General features: G+C 35.6%; 2 pseudogenes; one reads left to right on the top strand and one right to left on the bottom strand.

Annotated features, from left to right (window-relative positions):
• The first annotated feature begins 12828 nt into the window (after nucleotides 1–12828).
• Nucleotides 12829–16011, top strand: LOC148955915 (AMP deaminase 2 pseudogene; annotated as a pseudogene).
• A 1809-nt stretch (nucleotides 16012–17820) lies between these two features.
• Nucleotides 17821–20551, bottom strand: LOC148955914 (AMP deaminase 2 pseudogene; annotated as a pseudogene).
• Between the last annotated feature and the right edge of the window lie 327 nt (nucleotides 20552–20878).

The following is a 20878-nucleotide window of genomic DNA, read 5'->3' as shown; positions in this document are numbered from 1 at the left end:
TGAGAGAATAATGTCTTTTGAAAAGTATTGCTTAGTATTGAGGTATGCATAAAGTTGAAATTAACGAAGTAAAATCTATTGTAAGTGATGATATGATAGCCCAATGAGGGACATGATAGAATAATGTCTTTTGCAAAGTATTGCTTAGTATTGAAGTATGCATAAAGTGGAAATTAATAAAGAAATATCTATTCTAAGTGATGATATGACAACCCTGTCAGGGAAATGATAGAATAATGTCTTTTGAAAAGTATTTCTTAATATTGGGGTACAAATAAAGTTGAAATTAATAAAGCAATATCTATTCTAAGTGATGATATAACAGCCCTATGAGGGAAATGATACATTAATGTCTTTTGAAAAGTATTGCTTAGTATTGGGGCATGCATAAATTCGGAATTAATAAAGTAATGTCCCTTCTAAGTGATCATATGATAGCCCTATGGGGGAAATGATAGAATAATTTCTTTTGAAAAGTATTGCTTAGTATTGGAGTATACATAAAGTTGAAATTAATGAAGTAAAATATATTGTAAGTGATGATATGATAGCCCTATGAGGGACATGATAGAATAATGTCTTTTGAAAAGTATTATTTAGTATTGAAGTATGCATAAAGTGGAAATTAATAACATATTTCATTATTCGTTTTGAAACTACATGCTATTTGCTTGCCTTTCCTTGGCACCTTTCCAAACGAGCGGGGATTCCCCACTGGGTCCTACACTGTGCAAAAAAAGTGACCAGCACGAAAACTCCACGTTTTCAACCAGACTGTTTTTTAAGACGACACACAAACAGAGTCAAAGTGAGAGAGATATCCAAAAAGTTAGGTTGATCTAGGTTCACTTAGAGTTGCGCGCCACTCTAAGTGTATCTAAGTCGTGAAAACAATAAAGACTACAATAAACAATAAACAATAAATAAACAATTAACTCACAGCGTATTTATTATAAATTTGGAACAATATCAATCTATAGAAATTGTTAACGATGATAAAATGGTCTTATGACTTGACCTAGCTTTACTTCTTCGATGTGCTCTGTATAATACACAAGTGGTGTTTGAACAGTGTTGTCAATTTAAAATAGAGTTTAACGTTATAGTATACTCAACAGTTAATACTAAGAGAGATGTAGAGGGCAAGAAAAGAATTTTAATAATGGAAACCTTTATTTCTTCGATGTGTTCTGTATAATACACAATTGGCGTTTGAACAGTGTTGTCAGTTTAAAATAGAGTTTAACGTTATAGTATACTAAAAAGTTGATTCTAAGAGAGATGTAGATGACAAGAAAAGAATTTTAATAATGGATAGCTTTACTTCTCCGATGTGTTCTGTGGAGATGGGGGGATGAACATTTTAGTTGTGCATCATAGGAAGGCAGTGTAGTCTGGGAAAAGGATACTTAGTTTAAGGTATCACGTCGAAAATAGTAAAACTTAACTTTAAAGTTTTTTGAACATTTTAGTTGTTCATCAAAGAAAGGTAGTGTAGTCTGAGAAAAGGATACCTAGTTAGAGGTATCAGGTCGAAAATGGTAAAACTTAACTTTGAAGTTTTTTGAAAATTTTAGTTGTTCATCATAGAAAGGCAGTGTAGTCTGGGAAAAGGATACCTAGTTTGAGATATCAGGTCGAAAATGGTAAAACTTAAATTTAAAGTTTTTTGAACATTTTACTTGTTCATCATAGAAAGACAGTGTAGTCTGGGAAAAGGATATCTAGTTTAAGAATCTGGTCTACGATTCAACTCTTGGGGTAACAAGACAATTTGGTTTCTACGTCATCGTTGTGACGACACTGCCTATTATGACTATAAACCAAGTGATTTTTATTTGGCAGTTACCGAATGTGATTCAAAATTTGAAAACACTGTATGTCATATTGCTTCAAATAGACAGATTCAAACTCTTGAATTTCATAATATGAATACATATAGTATCATTGACAATACACAGAGATATGACAAGGGTGAAGTTACATTATACTGTAGAAAATGTGACCCTGACTTTGCACTCAATCAAGATCAATATACAGTGAATCCAAATGATTTACCGGCATTAGTGGCTCGCAACATTTCCATAAACACCGAAGAAGAAGAAGAAATCTAAAGTGAAGATTTAAAGACATTGTTGTATATATACATTTTTTCATTTATTAATAAACAAATTCACATACATTTTTAGGCACTTTACTCTTAGGGCACCGAAATCAATATTATACAGGTCTGAGAGGATATTTTCCACCATAAAGTCGTTCAGAAGTGGATAGTTTTATTTATATTTCAGCCTCTTTTGAACCACCATTTTCGGGCCTCGCTCGCAGTGTCAGGCACGTACGCGTTTTTTTTTTTGGGGGGGGGGGTGTCTCAATATTAGAAGAAAATTATTTGATAATTTGGAATAAAATTTCAGGAAATTATTGGATTTTCAGAGGAGGCAGTTTCGATTCCCCCTTCCCTGCGCACGTCCCTATCCTGTGTATTCCCTATTTTTTTACCCTTGGTGTGCTCGTTCTTTTGATTCTTGTTCTTCCTATGTCCTCTCTATGCAGTTTTTCGAACTTTCCAAATATTTTTAAGGATTATTACCCTGTGACCGTATTCAAAAATTAAGGAAAAGATGTACCCCTAATCCTCTGCGCCCAAGTAGAAGAAGCAGAATATCTCATACAATGTTTTCATATTTTGCATTGTATATCATTTGAGGTCCTCAAATCAACATAAATTAGGCGTTTGGTGTTAGAGTTGATACCTTATTTCAAATGCCTTAAATCAATGGAATCCAACTATTCGTAAATTTACGTTGAGATGATATAAATTTCTCAGAGGCAAAATTTTTTCAAGAATTGTAGTTACATTCATTCTATTGTCCTTTTCTTTCTGTAGTATTCTTTCTACTGTTCTTCTCCCCTAAAGTGTTTTCTGTTCACAAACAAAAACGCAAAAGCATTGCTTAAAATAACTTTTCAGGGGTCTTTAGCATTCTATGTCTTTGATCACAATCTAAAGTAAGGCGACCCAGCTCTAAATGGGTACCTGGACAAATCTGGGGAAGGTAAGCTGGAAGGGTGTGCGCAAGCACAGGATGGTTGGCCCCCAGCCCCCCATTGAACTTCCTGGCTGAGAGCCACGAAACGGAGATCAGCACCGCGGGTTTGGACCTTAAGGGTCTAGTGCCGTCATACTTACTTACTTACTAAAGTAAGGCGATCATGCAATTCAGCACGGGCAGTCGCACACAGGCAAAGCTGTATTCTTACCATACTCCAACTGTGTTTACAGTCTTATTCCATTTGTCCTCGAAAAATATGGCCTATGTACTAAACATATTTCTGCTTGCCATCGAAAACGAGCATGCCTGTTGTCAGGCTTATGTATATTCGATTTACGCTAGTAAAATCGATGCAATATTTTCTTACCATCCAAGATCAAAACAAAGATATTTGCAACAAAAAAATTTGCAACTTGGCAAGATCTAGGCCAATCGACTTGATTCTTTTGGGGATAAGTTCCTTGGAGTGTATGGACTTGAAATTTAAGTTCTGGAGGAAGGTTCTGGAGAGAGGGCCCCTGAGTGATGAAAGGATTGTGGTTTACATTTTTTTTTAGTAAGTTGATCCAAACAAATCCAAGGATCTTTACTACAAAAGCTACTGATGCATCTCACATTCAGAAGATGATCTAGCATCTCCGCTCAACATTTTAATTAAAAAGTTCCTGTTATTGAACTTATAATGGAGTTTGAAGCAAATACAAATCTTCCCTGTCTTAATATCCTCATCTCTAAAAGGGAGAATGCATTTGACCATAAATATTTACAGGAAACCTACATATCTAGGTATCATGATATACTCTTTTTACCCTGGCCTATAAATCTTAACCATCATTGTAAGACCTTCATTGGTCAAACAAATTCCTTGGCTCGTGTTCCCCAAGATACTAAACGGAAGGTCAGAGAATCAATAGAGATTGCTACTAAGAAAAACTATGGTCTAAATAGAGGCCATAGTGAACTCAAAATAAGCGAGATGTGGGACCCTTTGATTTTGAGAAAAGTTTCTACTACCATGCATACTTCCAGGAATAGAACCTGCTTCTGCTTCATTGCAAAAGGTGACTCTAATTGCACCTTTTAAGTTTTCTACCCTGGTAAATTTATGCTAGCTAGTTATTGACGGGATTTTTTTTCTTTTAGGGGGGAGGAGGGGCACAAAGAGCTTGAAAAAGCATCAAAAATCTGTTTCTATAAATTTTTGTTACATTTTTACGATTCAGGCAAAATTTTCGGGGGGAGGGAGTGGTTTTAGCCCCCTACCTTCTTTCCCTGGATACGCCCTTGTCTATGGTTATACTTCCGTAGTAATTTGGTTTTGGTTCGTTTGGTTCATCTGGATGGGGTGCATTTTCAAAGCCGAATGACCCCATTCTCATAGCTAAGATTGACGAGACGCAAACCTTGTCGAAATTGTTTCTTGCAAGTCCTGTCCTAAATACTGACTTCCTTTCGCTAAGTTCTTAAACACCATTTTCATTAAGATGCATTTCATTTTTTTAATGCATAGGCAAGGTGACTATACAATTCATTGCACCTACAGCCAAAGATCTTTTGTTACTTAAGGCCAACTACAGTTATAATTTTATTAGGAAACCCAGCACGATTTAAATTTCTCGTGACCATAAGGTTTTCCGGAATTACAATTGTATTTCCCATGGGCTATATTTAGCATTCTATTGTTCTTCTCTCTTGTAAGGGCAAGGTGCACTTTTACCGCAAAGAAAAGACACATGGAGATTGCTTAAAATAGCGCTTTAATTTTGGGTCTATAGTATGCCAACGTTTTAGGTGGAAATGAACAGATTCGTCGATGTCGATGTTCTGTTCTTTTGGCAGGCCAGGTTATATTAGAAGAAAAAGACCTGGCTTAGGGTGAACTGAAAAAAGATTAGAAAAAATATGTGCAATATATATGGTATCCATTGTTAGGTTCCTAAAATTAGATTATAGATATTTATACCATTTAAGGACAAATTATGTATTTGTTTATAAACGCTAAAGTTTGACTCTTCGTCCCATTCTTTAACAAAAACTATTTAAAGACTCGGATAATGGGTGTGGGATGACGAATACTGGAAAGTGCTGTAAAACCAGTATGAAATGCTTGAAAATTTAGAGGGATAACCCCCTAATATACGGAATATTTTGTGTTTTTTTCTTATAATCTTGCATTCACTTTCGTTTTGTTCATTTTAAATATTATATCCAAAGTTGCCCTAACTATGAGGACGGCTATCACAATTCTCCTCAACTTGACATCCAAACAGCGTTTAAAAAATGATTCCGAAATTTTTAAAATTTTATCTCATCGTAGATTAAGCAACAATGACGTATCCAGAGGAGGGATATGGGGTTATTCGACGATTACATGTCAAATGTGATAGTGTTGCGTGTTATTTTGTATCCCCATCATTTCAAGAATGCTAAAAAAAACACAAGAAAAATGTAATGTTAGTAGGGAGCTATCAATATCTCCCGGGCTACACCACTGCTGCCATCTACAATTGAGTCTAACGCCAAGCTTAAATAATGTATTCAAAGATTTTTGATCGAGTCTAATGTGGTCAATGCCCCCTTTTCAAGGTCGATTTATTTGTTGTTTCTAGGCGTAATGACTCCGGGGCAAAGTTTGCACATGCACATTGACGGGAAGAGATGCATTGATCGACTCGAGAGGAACTAGATTTTTGAGAAATTGATTACATAATCGGTGGGGAATGTATTGATCGAGTCTAACGGGAACAGGATCACGTGTCTTTTTCTAAGCCAATCAGGGAGTTGGAAATATTAGCGGGACAGGATTGTAGAGAATATAAGGAAAGGATTTTTGCTATAGTTTTCATTAGTGTGTGAATAGAATTCAAAGGAGTGAGAACAGTTTGACTTTACTCATTAAGATATATTCATAATAGTGATGAGTGGAATGTTTACCCTATTAGAAGTTGATAGTGGAGTTGGTAGCAATGATACAAGAGCCCCAAGCATTGCGGTGGAAATTACGAGAGGATCACGGCTTTGTCTGGAATAGGATGAAGTATATGCAAGATGTGTGATATCCTTGAGCAAATTTAAAATGGAGGATCAATTATGCTTCGCTGCAAAAGTTGACATAGCGTATGTGAATAGACTTCAATGTGCTTTAAGTGCATTAGTGAAGCATATCAAAGACAATAAATTGTATCGCTAATTGTACATGTCTAGTATTATTGTTGTAATTATCCAATAAAATTGTTTCGAAATTAAAAATGTTCCATTTCTTTTTGTTAGAATGTTAGGCTAACGAATCATGGTCAGTCTAGAGTCAGCAGTCAGAGTGATAGGATTAAAAAATGAATAAATTTGAGAAAGAGAGAATTAGATCGAATCTGGTGATTATGGAAAAACATTTGATTTTGGATGACAATTTTCTCGAATTATCCCTTCAGCGAAAGATATTCTCTCAGGGAGCACTTGCCAATGTAATGAAAACTGATTCTCCCCCAATGGACTATTGTATGAAACTTTGTCGATGTGACTCAAATGCTTATACTCAATTTATTGATATATTAATTGGAACAAAGCAGAATTATATCGTGGATATACTTTGGAAAACATTGCCATACATTCAATGTAGATGGCTCTGCCTTTGAAAGAGGTGACGTCACAGAGTTACTCCTCTCCCATTCCTCCATCTGGATTTATCGAACGAGGATGATCAGTTTCGTTTTAGCTGTGAGAGAGTTGATATCGGAAAAAAAAAGTTCTATACATGTCCACTATGCATGTACACTCTTGACAGTTGGACACAATATGAGAATTGTACAATTATTGGTGACTATAGTGAAAAGTGCAAATTATGCAATCCTTGCAAATTACATAGAGGCTATGTAGTACAAATTAAAAGATGTAATTCATGTCTTGAAGAGATTTTTGACTCTCACCCTAGAGGACCTCTGTGCTCTAATTGTCACTATGAAAAATCTGATCAGTGGGAGAATACTTACCCCGGTATGATTGGAAGGAATCCCAAACTTGATTTTAGTTTATTTCTACGAGATTGGTATCGTCGTGGATTTAAATTATTCTGGGAGGAAGAATCTGGTCTACGATTCAACTGTTGGGGCAACAAGACAATTTGGTTTCTACGTCATCGTTGTGACGACACTGCTTATTATGACTATAAACCAAGTGATTTTTATTTGGCAGTTACTGAATGTAATTCAAAATTTTAAAACACTGTATGTGATATTGCTTCAAATAGACAGATTGAAACTCTTGAATTTCATAATATGAATGAAAATAGTATCATTGACTATACAAAGAGATATGACAAGAGTGATTTTACATTATACTGTAGAAAATGTGACCCTGACTTTGCAGTCAATCAAGATCAATATACAGTGAATCCAAATGATTTACCAGCATTAGTGGTTCATGACAGTTGCCTATACATCGAAGAAGAAAAAATCTAAAGTAAAGATTTAAAGACATTGTTGTATATACATTTTTTCATTTATTAATAAACAAATTCACACACATTTTTAAAGCACTTTACTCTTAGGGCATCAAACTCAATGTTATACAGGTCTGAGAGGATATTTTCCACCATAAAGTCGTTCAGAAGTGGATTGTCTACATAAATGTTGAGAAACTGCTTGTAAGTATAGCCGCGACATCGGAACACAAAATATAGTAGTGCATGGAAGCCACAGCTGTTAGTCGTCAGATCCAGCACTCTCTTCCGATTTTAAATAATAGCTTTCCCACTGCTCTCAATATAGTTGCTGATGTGTGGAGTGTAGAATGTATAGGGTAGACCAAGAGGATCAAAAAATTCAATCGTCTTCATTGTTTGAAAGATGTACAGCCAATGACCCGTGTGCACAGTCGATGGACTGCTATTAACAATAATTAGGGTATTGTTGACACTTTGAATTTTTCCAAGAAAGTCCGAGGACAGACAATAGGATTTGTATTTGGCCGTGTAGGGGTCCATATTAAATACATTGATTATTCGACTAGTGTTCATGGTGCCAAGTCTAGCAGAACACTGCCTTTGGGAGTGATTTCCCAATAGGTTTCATATTGATTTAGCGAGATTAGTGCAATACTCTCAGCTAATGGGTCGGCAAATGTACGCTCTAAACGCACACTCCCTATACGTACTATACTCACATGCTGGTTGCCAGACAAATCCAACACAATGATACTATGTGTTTTAGCAAACATTTCTTCGGTTATACCATTTTCAAATAGTTGTGAATCATGATCTAGGGTTTGCATGGTCAACTCATACAATGTTCTATAGGATTTATCAAAAGATAGATTGTAGAGTGGCATTCCATTAAATTTACAGACAAGAGATGAAAGCCCAAACATTTCAAATTTATGTGGGCATCCAGTCCACGATCCTATTGCACTAGCGCTTTTTACAAATGCCAAGGCCAGTTTTGACGGAATTTCGCCATTGATAAAGGATGAGTCGGTGAAGGTGCGTGACCCCACGGCAATATGACGTTGATTGGTAATTGTATGAGGAACAAGTAGTTTAATATTATTTCCACTGGCTCTCAGTTTTTCCACTGCCAAAGCAAAAGAACTCATGACCTGTTGTTTGCGTACATGAAGTATTGCCGAGGTAAGAGAGAGTTACATCCGGATTGGCTGCAAGTTCTTTTCTCAATATGAAATTGGATGGTGCAAGCGTCAATTTTATATCCACTTTAATATTGAGTGGTAGCCATTGGGGTATATTGAATATTTCATGATATATTTTGCAACTAGATGTAATTCACCAGTTGTAGCATTTTTAAGCGCATCTGTTCTATCAGTATTAGTAATATATTCATATCCATTGGAGGTGCTTCTCAATTCCATGTATGACTTGGGTGTCATCAGCATGAATTGCATATAGCTTGTATAATTTGAGAGATTGTTGCTTGTGCTCACCAGCGTGCCATTGATGTAGACACTGATTTGACGAAATAAATTATGCAATATACAATTTTCATAGAATATTCCATCGGCAAGAATTGGCAATGTATTATCGGATTTCCGGACTTTCATTTGTAAATATATAAATGTTGAAGACATGTCCATAAAGTAGTCTTCATTGGAATAAATTTGGAAGTGGTTATTATCGGAGAGGGGTTGCTGAGGATAAAATTGTTCATAGTATCCGTGTTTTACACTCACATCAACATTTTCTGCATTGAATAGATTCAATGAGGAGGTGATTGAAGGTTGAGAATCCTTAAGCGGTAGGTGTGAAATCTTAGGAAAAGAAATCTAGTTTTGATCTAACATTTCTCTTCCTGGGGCTTCCTCTTCTACTGTTTACAGCGCGTGTTGACTTTTTCCTTCTTCTCTTTGACAAGGGTGATGATCTTAGTTTTGTCAAAATTTTTGAATAAACTAAATTTAATATGGGGGGGCGGACTCTGGGAGCAGTTACCCTTCTTACCCATAGCAAATTACGCTCCTGCCTGTCTGATGAGAAATATTCAAGCTTTCCCTTCTAATTTCTTCTCTTTTAGTCAAATTTTCATATTATTTTCATTTTATTTTGATATTCAATTATTCTTACTCATATACTTCTTTTCGTTTATTTATAATCTTCAAGCATTAATAATATGATAATCAATAACTTAATTAATACAACAAAAACATGAAAGCCTTCCGTTCTCTTTTCTAAATTAAATAGGTTTATTATCACGCTTCGTGGCAAACAATATCGATAAACTAAAGCCTTTTTCCCTCTGCATATAATGCAAACTGATCTTTTAACTTTATATGCGATTCAACGGCGTCACAATTCACCCTACAAATATATTTTAGTGGCAATCAGTGTCTTTAGTCCCTATGCCTATGCCATTCCATTGCAATCAAAGAGAGGTGTTGAATTTGCTCATGCTTTAGAAAGTATTATTGAACAGGATTGCTATAGAAAAATTCAATCAGATCGCGATAGCGAATTTGTTAATCCCCATGTGCAAAAGGTTCTATTGAAATATAATACAACACTTTATCATAGTCACAGCCCAATAAAGGCTGCATTGGCTGAACGATTGATAAGAACGATTCGTCTATTAATTTCAAGATATTGTACACTGAAAAATACACCTACTTTTATTCAAGATTTAGATAAAATCCTGGAAATATATAACCAATGATCTGATCGTTCCCTTTCCAACTCAAGCCCTTAAGAAGTTCATTGCGGTGAAAATAAATTTGATGTTTTTTTGAAACAATATTCCAGTGGTAGTTTCAATGACAAAAAGAAGAAGAAATTCCATGTTGGTGATAGTGTTCGAATTAATAGAACCACCAATATTTTAAAAAAGGGGAATTAAAAAAATTGAGTCGACAAAGAGAAAGCAAGCCATAAGAAGAATTTCATATGGGAATTCTGATAAATTCCCCCAGTGTAAAATTTCCCCTGAAAAATTCACCCCCTGGATATTTCTCTCTCCATACAAAATTCTCTCCCTGGAAAATCAACCCAACAGAAAATTCACCCAACCCCCACAACCAAAAAATATATGCTCACTTCCCAATAACAAATACTATATGTAAACAATGGACAAATTTTATAACTTAAAGACCTTTCCCCAAGTGCTGTGGGTGTTCATGATATCTCCAAAGACAAAGTTATTTGGCCTTTTAGCCATACTTAGCAAAATGGCTATCTCAGAATTTTGATCTGACGATTTTACGAAAAAAAAGGCGTGGGGGGGGGGGGGCTAGTTACCCTCCAATATATTTGGTCACTTAAAAAGGACACTGGAACTTTGAATTTCTGTTCAAATGAGCCCATGCCCGATAGTATAGGACCACTGGTTCGATACGATCACCCCTGAAAAAAATACAACAAGAAATAAACACACTTGTGATCTTTCTTCTGGCAAAAAATACAAAATTCCACATTTTTGCAGATAGGAGCTTCAAACCTGTACAGTAGGGTTCTCAAGCCAAAGACAGTTTGTGGGGGTCTAAAGTTCTGTAATTTTTATGTGTTTCTTTTGAATAAATTGATTGATTGATTGTATTTTGCGCAAAAACGAAGAAAAATAAAAAATATTGATAACGATTCTTTGAAACACTATCGGGATAATCAAAATGGAATAGATTCCCACTGCGACAAGTATTTCAATTCTTCTGAGGACAGCTTAACCAAGTTCCCCTCTATACTTTTTAAAGGTTTTAGCATCGAAGCGGTTCTCTTAATACCTTAGGTATAAGGGAATTCACGAGAAATAAGGATTAATGCCAAAAATCTATCAGAAATTGAACAACTGTTTTGTAAGCGAATTCAACCGAGCTCATACTAAAATCCCCTTAAAAGCTAAAAATTTACGAAAATTCACCACATTCAAGAGGACAATGCCTTTAAAAAATATATAAATATTTTCCAACCAAAAACCGAAGAATTATTTTATGTTTATGCAATATCGTTTTGAATTTTCTCAGTTACTTATTTTATAAAGTAGATAGGTGCTGAACCCTCCTTTTTCAATCCAGAATATCTCTGGAGCTTCAGATTATAACAATCCAGATTATAAACTTATGTCACAAAGAGTATTAGCAACTTATAAGAATGGGAACTGGGGCTAGTGTCGAAAAAAAAAAAAAAAAAAAAAAAAAAAAGTTCAACAACACCTGGGATTTTTTTTCAGTGTACTAATACAAATAATTAGTTTAATTTTTGGAATTGGCAAAATTATGGTAATTATAAGTGTTTGATCTCAGTTCCTGACAGAAAAACGAGCAGCAAACTTTAAAAAAATTCCAGACGCTAGATGACGTTGATTTGTTTTTTTTGCCGACACTAGTGCCAGTTTCTACCCTTATAAGTTACCCATATTCTTTGTTTGTGTCACTGAAAACACCACTGGAATGTGCCTTGAGTCTAGTTTGTGTTTACCTTCAATAACCTAGTGTTCAATGACAACCCTTGACAAGGTAAAGAACATGTGCAAGGTTGGAAAGCTATTTTAGTAATTCGAAAAGTCTACGCCTGTCTCTTTTAATGATATATCTATTAATGACGATCAATGTCAACTTAGAAAGAGAAGTTGATAATTTGAGAAGCAAGGCAAGCACTAATTAATTTTACGACCTGTCAGGCGACAAATGTAAAAGCTTTCCATGTTATTTTTTCATTTTCTAGCGTAAAAAAGGCTAATCATCCGATCTGTCTACAGAGGCGCAATTTCGTCAAAATCTTGGGGAGGGGGGGGGAGAGAAAACTTGGAGCCGATTTTCCCAAGTCAAGTAAAAATGACACCAAGCGAAAAATGAAAAATGGGCTATATAGGACCATAAAGGCAAAGGTATACTAAAGATAACTGTGGATGCTTGAATTATGTAGGCGTATCTTAGTTTTGTCAAAATTTTTGAATAAACTAAATCTAATATGGGGGGGGGCGGACTCTGGGAGCGGTTACCCTTCTTACCCATAGCAAATTACGCTCCTGCCTGTCTGATGAGAAACATTCAAGCTTACCCTTCTAATTTCTTCTCTTTTAGTCGAATTTTCATATTATTTTCATTTTATTTTGGTATTCAATTATTCTGACTCATATACTTCTTTTCGTTTATTTATAATCTTCAAGCATTAATAATATGATATTTAATAACTTAATTAATACAACAAAAACATGAAAGCCTTCTGTTCTCTTTTCTAAATTAAATAGGTTTATTATCACGCTATTTTTAATCTGAAACAAAATATGACACATACATGTTGGAAATTATACGAGTATACAAATGGCTCAAATGGAATGTAACATTTCATTCTAACTACACAAAAGAAAAAAATGGAAAGCAGAACACGTACAAAGCAATTGCACATGGGAAATAAGGAAAGGGAGAAAGAGTAAGAGAAAGAGAGAGAGAGAAAGAAAGAGAGAGGAGATTGAGATGCAGCTGGGGGGGGGGGCGGACTCTGGGAGCAGTTACCCTTCTTACCCATAGCAAATTACACTCCTGCCTGTCTGATGAGAAACATTCAAGCTTTCCCTTCTAATTTCTTCTCTTCAGAGAGTTGCTTTCTTTTAGTCAAATTTTCATATTATTTTCATTTTATTTTGGTATTCAATTTTTCTGACTCATATACTTCTTTTCGTTTATTTATAATCTTCAAGCATTAATAATATGATATTTAATAACTTAATTAATACAACAAAAACATGAAAGCCTTCTGTTCTCTTTTCTAAATTAAATAGGTTTATTATCACGCTATTTTTAATCTGAAACGAAATATGACACATACATGTTGGAAATCATACGAGTATACAAATCGCTCAAATGGAATGCAACATTTCATTCTAACTATACAAAAGAAAAGGGAAGAAAATGGAAAGCAGAACACGTACAAAGCAATTGCACATGGGAAATAAGGAAAGGGAGAAAGAAAAAGAGAGATAGAGAGAGAGAGGAGATTGAGATGTGTAGAGATGATTAGTTAATTAACAGCTTAGAAAAGTTGTTCTTACAGTCAACTTACAGGAAATAATGAAAGGGAGAAAGAGTAAGAGAAAGAGAGAAAGAGAGAGAGAGAGAGAGAGGGAGAGAGAAAGAGAGAGAGGAGATTGAGATGCATAGGAACGATTAGTTAATTAACAGCTTAGAAAAAGTTGACTGTTCTTACAGTCAACTTCAGCGGAAGAGATTCTTTACTTCCATCAGGTAACCTTTAAACCAATGGATTTATTTCATTCATCCTGTTATCGCAAATTGTTACCTATATGATGTATTTCTAAAATCTGCTACGACGTGTCACCTGTCACCCGTCAGAAGGTTCAACTATTGTGTTGTCAGGGAAAAGGAAGGGAAATAATATCTACTTTTTGATGATAGAGTATTGAGTTGCTTTTTTTTACTAATTAATCGTTTATTGTTTTAGGAAAACGGCCGTTATCATGAGGACATTTTCGGTATTACAGTTAGTGCACGAAAAACTCACTTGGAATATATAAGTAAAGCTCGTTTAATGAAGGGCATTTTTGGAGAAGAGTTCAGAGCATCTTCATATCTCTTGGTGCAAGCGCTGGGTTTGCGGCATCGCTACATGCAGATGGCAAATCAGCCGACTCCCAAACTGGCTGGCAGGTTGTTAGATTGTGTTAAAGAAAAAATACTCACCAAGAGGATAACTGAAACTACACAAAAAGCTGCAAAACTCAACAAATTAAAAAGTGCAGCTCTTTAAGAACTCACGAATGAAGAAGACTACCCTATCAACGGCCCTTCAAACTTGGAAACCTTCAGGAAGGATCTGCAGTTTATTTATACCATGATTGATAATCAACATTTGAATAACTTCAGCTGTAATCGTTTAAATGCCTTGGATCACAAGTTTGACATGCATGAATTGCTGAACGAGCAGCAAGAACTTTCAGAGCAGAAAAATATCCCATATTTAGACCTTTATAAGACACGAAAGGTGGATACGCATGTCCATGCAGCTGCATGCATGAATCCCAAGCATTTTCTTAGTTTTGTGCAAAAGAAATTGCATGATGAAGACGATCGGGTGGTGGAGGTTGATGAAGATGGTAATTGTAAAACATTGAAAGATGTATTTGACGAGTTGAACTTAACTTACCCATATTTGACTGTCGATTCCTTGGATATGCACTGTGATAGAAATACTTTCCAGTGTTTCGAAAAATTCAACAAGAAGTTCAACCCGTTTGGTAGTAGCAGGCTACGAGAAATTTTTCTCAAAACGGACAACTATATGCAAGGCGAATATTTCGCTTGCATTATAAAGGAAGTCATGAATGACTTAGAAGAATCTAAATATCAGAGCGCTGAGATGCGGATATCCGTAACTGGGAAATCAGTTGAAGAATGGGACAAGCTGGCGCGTTGGGTGACTAAATGGGATGTCTATTCAGAAATGTAGTTTTTTTGGTGCAAACACTAAGAGTGTATAATCTTCTTAGATCAAATGACACTGTTGAAAACTTTCAATCCATTCTAAATAATTTGTTTACACCATTGTTTGAAGTCACCTACAATCCATCAACTCACCCAGAACTACATCGTTTCTTACAGAATGTTGTTGGTTTTGATTCTGTTGACGATGAATCGAAGCTAGAACAAGATAATTTTGGCTGTGAAATCATACCTCCACAAGAGTGGACTTCAACAGAAAACCCACCCTACTGGTACTATGCATACTACACGTATGCAAACCTTTGTGTCCTGAATCAAGCCAGGAAAGACCATGGCCTGAATACTTTTACGTTCCGTCCTCATTGCGGAGAAGCTGGGCCAGTTAAACACTTGGCGGTCAGTTTTCTCCTGAGAGAAAACATCTCTCACGGTATTATTCTGGAGAAGGCCCTAGTCTTCAATATGCATTTTATCTCAGTCAAATTGGGATAGCGATGTCACCTATATCAAACAATCTGCTGTTTTTGAACTATTCCAGAAATCCAATAAGGAATTTCTTGAATAGAGGCTTAAAGATAAGCCTCTCTACTGATGATCCCCTGCTATTTCATCAGACGAAAGAACCTTTAATGGAAGAATACTCAATTGCCACTCAAATGTGGAAGCTCAATGGGCCAGACTTGGCAGAACTCGCCAGAAATTCAGTTATAATGAGTGGATTCTCGCATGAAATGAAAAAAGACTGGCTTGGTTTGAATTACCAGGAAGAAGGTATCCAAGGGAACGATAAAAAGAAAACCAACGTCTCAAATGTTCGCATGAAGTTTCGACATGAAACGTTGTTAGAAGAACTTTGTGAAATATTTTTAAAATTTATTGACGAAGAAAATCGTCAATAGTCGACAGTTCTACGTCTATTGGCTATCTAAAAATTGTGCGCTCGATAGAATTTTGGCACTAGCTGGGTAAAAATTGTTGTTTTATGGCAGAAATCAGATGTTTGCTACGGCGCCGTGTTTATCTGTAACACGAAAACAGATTGGCTGGTTCCATTTTGAAACCAAAACGAATCGAGGTTGGACCAATCGAGCTCATCCGCCTGAGGTAAGGAGGCAAAGTGTCTTTGAGACCTGGGCCGCGATCCAATTTGGACCACTCCTCAAAACTTATCCATTATAAAATCCTCCCGGCTGCAACGGTCGCTCCAACAATTTGGATGAACGTGGAGCAATGTCTGTCGAAAGACAAGCATATAACCTTAAATCAGAGATATAAGATAGCTGCAACCTAGGAGAAAGGATGAAAGGGGTAGGACACGCTTTGCGGATGAAGGATGACAGATTGCCAAATATTGTCTGTCGTGCAATCGTCTATCGCCAAACAAAAAGCAGGTCGTCCTCAAATGGAGCGGGAGGACGTCATAAGGAAGATTTAAGGGAAGTGGGACCTTGTTCGGAGGGTGTACTGAGAGAAACTATGAATAGATTAGAATGGAGGAGGAGTGTGATCAGGAGTGTAATTATTTATTTATCTTTTCGTGCTTGTAAGAAAAGAATTGGGTTTATTTTTCTCAGATTTTTTCTTTCTTCAATGAAGTTGGAAAAGTAGATATCATGGGGTGATGCGCATATACACTGTGGGGATAATTTTTTGCCGAAAATGACTACTTGTGTCCAATGTAGGATTTTGTGCTGTGTCTTGTGGCCACAGAAAAAAAAATTAAACGAAGTAGCGAATTCGTTAAAGTTGCCAAAAAAAATATTGAATTAATAAAAATAGTCTTTAAAAACATTAAAAATGCACAACGGAGTAAATAAAGAAAAAAGAAAATACACAAACAAAAAATACAATATAAGAAGTAAGGAACACCGAAAAATTAATTTACATAGCATTCAAACAGAACTACAACTAGGAAATTAAGAAAGTGAAAAACACTGCTGCTGAGTACCTATTTAAACACGAATACCTATTTAAATGCTATTTAAACACGGACACAAAGCCGGTAGGAAGATGGGGAGGGGCTGTTGTTGCAGGTGCTACTAATCGTGGAAATATGATTTGATGACATGTATCAAAATAAGTATAAAAATCCTAAATGGTATATATAGCAGTTTAATACAATTTTATGGACAAATATATGCAACCCTTATACAAAAACATTATACAAAAAATTATTTAATTTACATAGCATTCAAACAGAACTACAACTAGGAAATTAAGAAAGTGAAAAACACTGCTGCTGGATTATTTTTGTGCTGCCAAATTTGTCGTACTTTAAGACCTGGACTTGAAGGAAAAAGACAAATTAAGGACTTGATATTCCTGAATTGATATTTTTTTTAGTATTGGCCATTTTTTAGACTAGACGTATAGGTCTTCAATCTTAAATGTAACTTCTGCAAAAATTAGGTTTTTTAGTTTTTGTCCTTTGCTTTTAGGCAGCCGTAATGCTTTCGTAGGTTATTTGTCTGGTGATAAGAGGTTTGCAACCCAAAAACGGTAAGAGAAAAGCCTAAAGATTAATGAAAAAAAAAAAAAAAAAATGAAAACGAAACTATCCTAACTGTGAAAGTGAAGTTATTAGGGATCAAATATTTGTCAGACATGTATAGAGCAGTGAATTATCTATAAATTTTGAAGTAGAAAGCAGTAAATTTCAAAGAAGAGAGAAAACGGCCAATAAAAGTGGTCTAACCTCGATTCGTTTTGGTTTCAAAATGGAACCAGCCAATATGTTTTCGTGTTAAAGATAAACACCACGCCGTAGCAAACATCCGATTTCTACCATTTCCTACCATAAAACAATTTTTATCCAACTAGTGCCAAAATTCTATCGAGGGCAAAATTTTTAGATAGCCAATCGATGTAGAACTGTCGACTATTGACGATTTTCTTCGTCAATAAATTTTAAAAATATTTCACAAAGTTCTTCTAACAACGTTTCATGTCGAAACTTCATGCGAACATTTGGGACGTTGGTTTTCTTTTTATCGTTCCCTTTGATACCTTCTTCCTGGTAATTCAAACCAAGCCAGTCTTTTTTCATTTCATGCGAGAATCCACTCATTATAACTGAATTTCTGGCGAGTTCTGCCAAGTCTGGCCCATTGAGTTTCCACATTTGAGTGGCAATTGAGTATTCTTCCATTAAAGGTTCTTTCGTCTGATGAAATAGCAGGGGATCATCAGTAGAGAGGCTAATCTTTAAGCCTCTATTCAAGAACTTCCGTAGTGGATTTCTGAAATAGTTCAAAAACAGCAGATTGTTTGATATAGGTGGCATCGCTATCCCAATTTGACTGAGATAAAATGCATATTGAAGACTAGGGGCCTTCTCCAGCATAATACCGTGAGAGATGTTTTCTCCCAGGGAAAAACCGACCGCCAAGTGTTTAACTGACCCAGCTTCTCCGCAATGAGGACAGAACGTAAAAGTATTTAGGCCATGGTCTTTCCTGGCTTGATTCAGGACACAAAGGTTTGCATACGTGTAGTATGCATAGTACCAGTAGGGTGGGTTTTCTGTTGAAGTCCACTCTTGTGGAGTTATGATTTCACAGCCAAAATTATCTTGTTCTAGCTTCGATTCATCGTCAACAGAATCAAAACCAGCAACATTCTGTAAGAAACGATGTAGTTCTGGGTGAGTTGATGGATTATAAGTGACTTCAAACAATGGTGTAAACAATTTATTTAGAATGGATTGAAAGTTTTCAACAGTGTCATTTGATCTAAGAAGATTATACACTCTTGGTGTTTGCACCAAAAAAAACTACATTTTCTGAATAGACATCCCATTTAGTCACCCAACGCGCCAGCTTGTCCCATTCTTCAACTGATTTCCCAGTTACGGATATCCGCATCTCAGCGCTCTTATATTTAGATTCTTCTAAGTCATTCATGACTTCCTTTATAATGCAAGCGAAATATTCGCCTTGCATATAGTTGTCCGTTTTGAGAAAAATGTCTCGTAGCCTGCTACTACCAAACGGGTTGAACCTCTTGTTGAATTTTTCGAAACACGAAAGTATTTCTATCACAGTGCATATCCAAGGAATCGACAGTCACATATGGGTAAGTTAAGTTCAACTCGTCAAATACATCTTTCAATGTTTTACAATTACAATCTTCATCAACCTCCACCACCCGATCGCCTTCATCATGCAATTTCTTTTGCATAAAACTAAGAAAATGCTTGGGATTCATGCATGCAGCTGCATGGACATGCGTATCCACCTTTCGTGTCTTATAAAAGTCTAAATATGGGATATTTTTCTGCTCTGAAAGTTCTTGCTGCTCGTTCAGCAATTCATGCATGTCAAACTTGTGATCCAAGGTATTTAAACGATTACAGCTGAAGTTATTCAAATGTTGATTATCAATCATGGTATCAATAAACTTCAGATCCTTCCTGAAGGTTTCCAAGTTTGAAGGGCCGTTGATAGGGTAGTCTTCTTCATTCGTGAGTTCTTGAAGAGCTGCACTTTTTAATATATGTTTTGCACTTTATAAAACAGACTAGACTTCTTGTTGAGCTTTTTGGAAACGTCAAATTACTTAGATTATTTACTTTAATCTCTCTACATTTTAGGCTTTACTTATTAATTCATAGAAATCTCGCTTCATTTTACATTTTACTTAGACAATTCATTTCAATTTCTGATCATTTCAAGTCTATCATATATAATTTCAATTCTGCTTATTTTAAGTTCTGAATACTGTTCTTTACTTTTATTTGTAAAACTTCAAAAACAAAGTTTTGGAAAATACTTCTTTTCTAATTAATAACAAACTAGATGTTGTGACAGTAAGGTCACATTTTACGAATGAAGTTTCAGAGGTTGCCAAAATGGTGCGTTTCAGAAATCCAACTGGTACCAAAATGAAAAGTCAGACATCATCAAAATGGAAGAGGGGCATAAAAACAGATTTAGAGAAAGTGAGAATTTCTATGGATGGATCATAGAGTGATGTTCTGAAAAGAATGCAGTAGGGAGGTATTAAGCACATCTTTTACAGCATTCAGGCGGCCAAATGCTGGGATGAGATGTTAGGAGTAGAACGTTAAGTGAACAATATCGATCACTTAAATAAACGTAATTGTCATGTTTTAGATCTAGATCAAAATTGCCAATTCTTCCAGTTTTTGTTGACAAAATCGCTATTTTTATGTCAATCTTATGACTTCCTGTCTGATTTTCACCGTTTCCATGGAAGCAGTAAGTCATATCATACGAATTAGCATGAATATCTTTTTCGACTTCCAGTCATTGAAAAAAATGCAGGCTCCATTAAACCAAAAATGAGCAAAAATAAAATCAAATATTCTACCACATTCATTTTACGGACCATTTACTATAAGTCCACCCTTTTCTCGCCATCTTCACAGATTACACAGATTTTATAAGTAACTCACGTCATCAAAGACAAATTTGACGAGAAAAAAAAAATGCGAAACTGGGCTTAAACAACCAGAAAAATTAGTTTTTATCGTTGTTTGCCACAAAATAGTGGCATTTTTGTGGCAAATACCACAAAAATGATCCATTAAATTGGTTAATGGCTCCATTAAACCTTAATTGCCAGTTTTGGTTTAATGGAGCCTGCATTTTTTTGCAATGACTGGAAGTCGAAAAAGATATTTATGCTAATTCAACTATGCTACACTGACTGTGTCCTTCTGATCACCTATTTGTCACATTATAGGGGAAATATTTTCCTACTTACCCGGACTAAGTAGGAAAATATTTTGTTTTATGTCATAAAATTGAGATCATAGAGTGATGTTCTGAAAAGAATGCAGTAGGTAGAGATTAAGCACATCGTCAACGAGATTCAGGCGGCCAAGTGCTGTGATGAGATGTTAGAAGAAGAACGTTAAGTGAACAATATCGATCACTTAAATAAACGTAATTGTCATGTTTTAGATCTAGATC

Source organism: Artemia sp. Qi Xiang Cuo, chromosome 1 (genome assembly GCF_049724085.1).
Source record: "Artemia sp. Qi Xiang Cuo chromosome 1, ASM4972408v1, whole genome shotgun sequence".
Taxonomy (NCBI): Eukaryota; Metazoa; Arthropoda; class Branchiopoda; order Anostraca; family Artemiidae; genus Artemia; species Artemia sp. Qi Xiang Cuo.
Note: the sequence above shows the minus strand (reverse complement) of the source record. Positions and strands in the feature narration are given on the sequence as shown.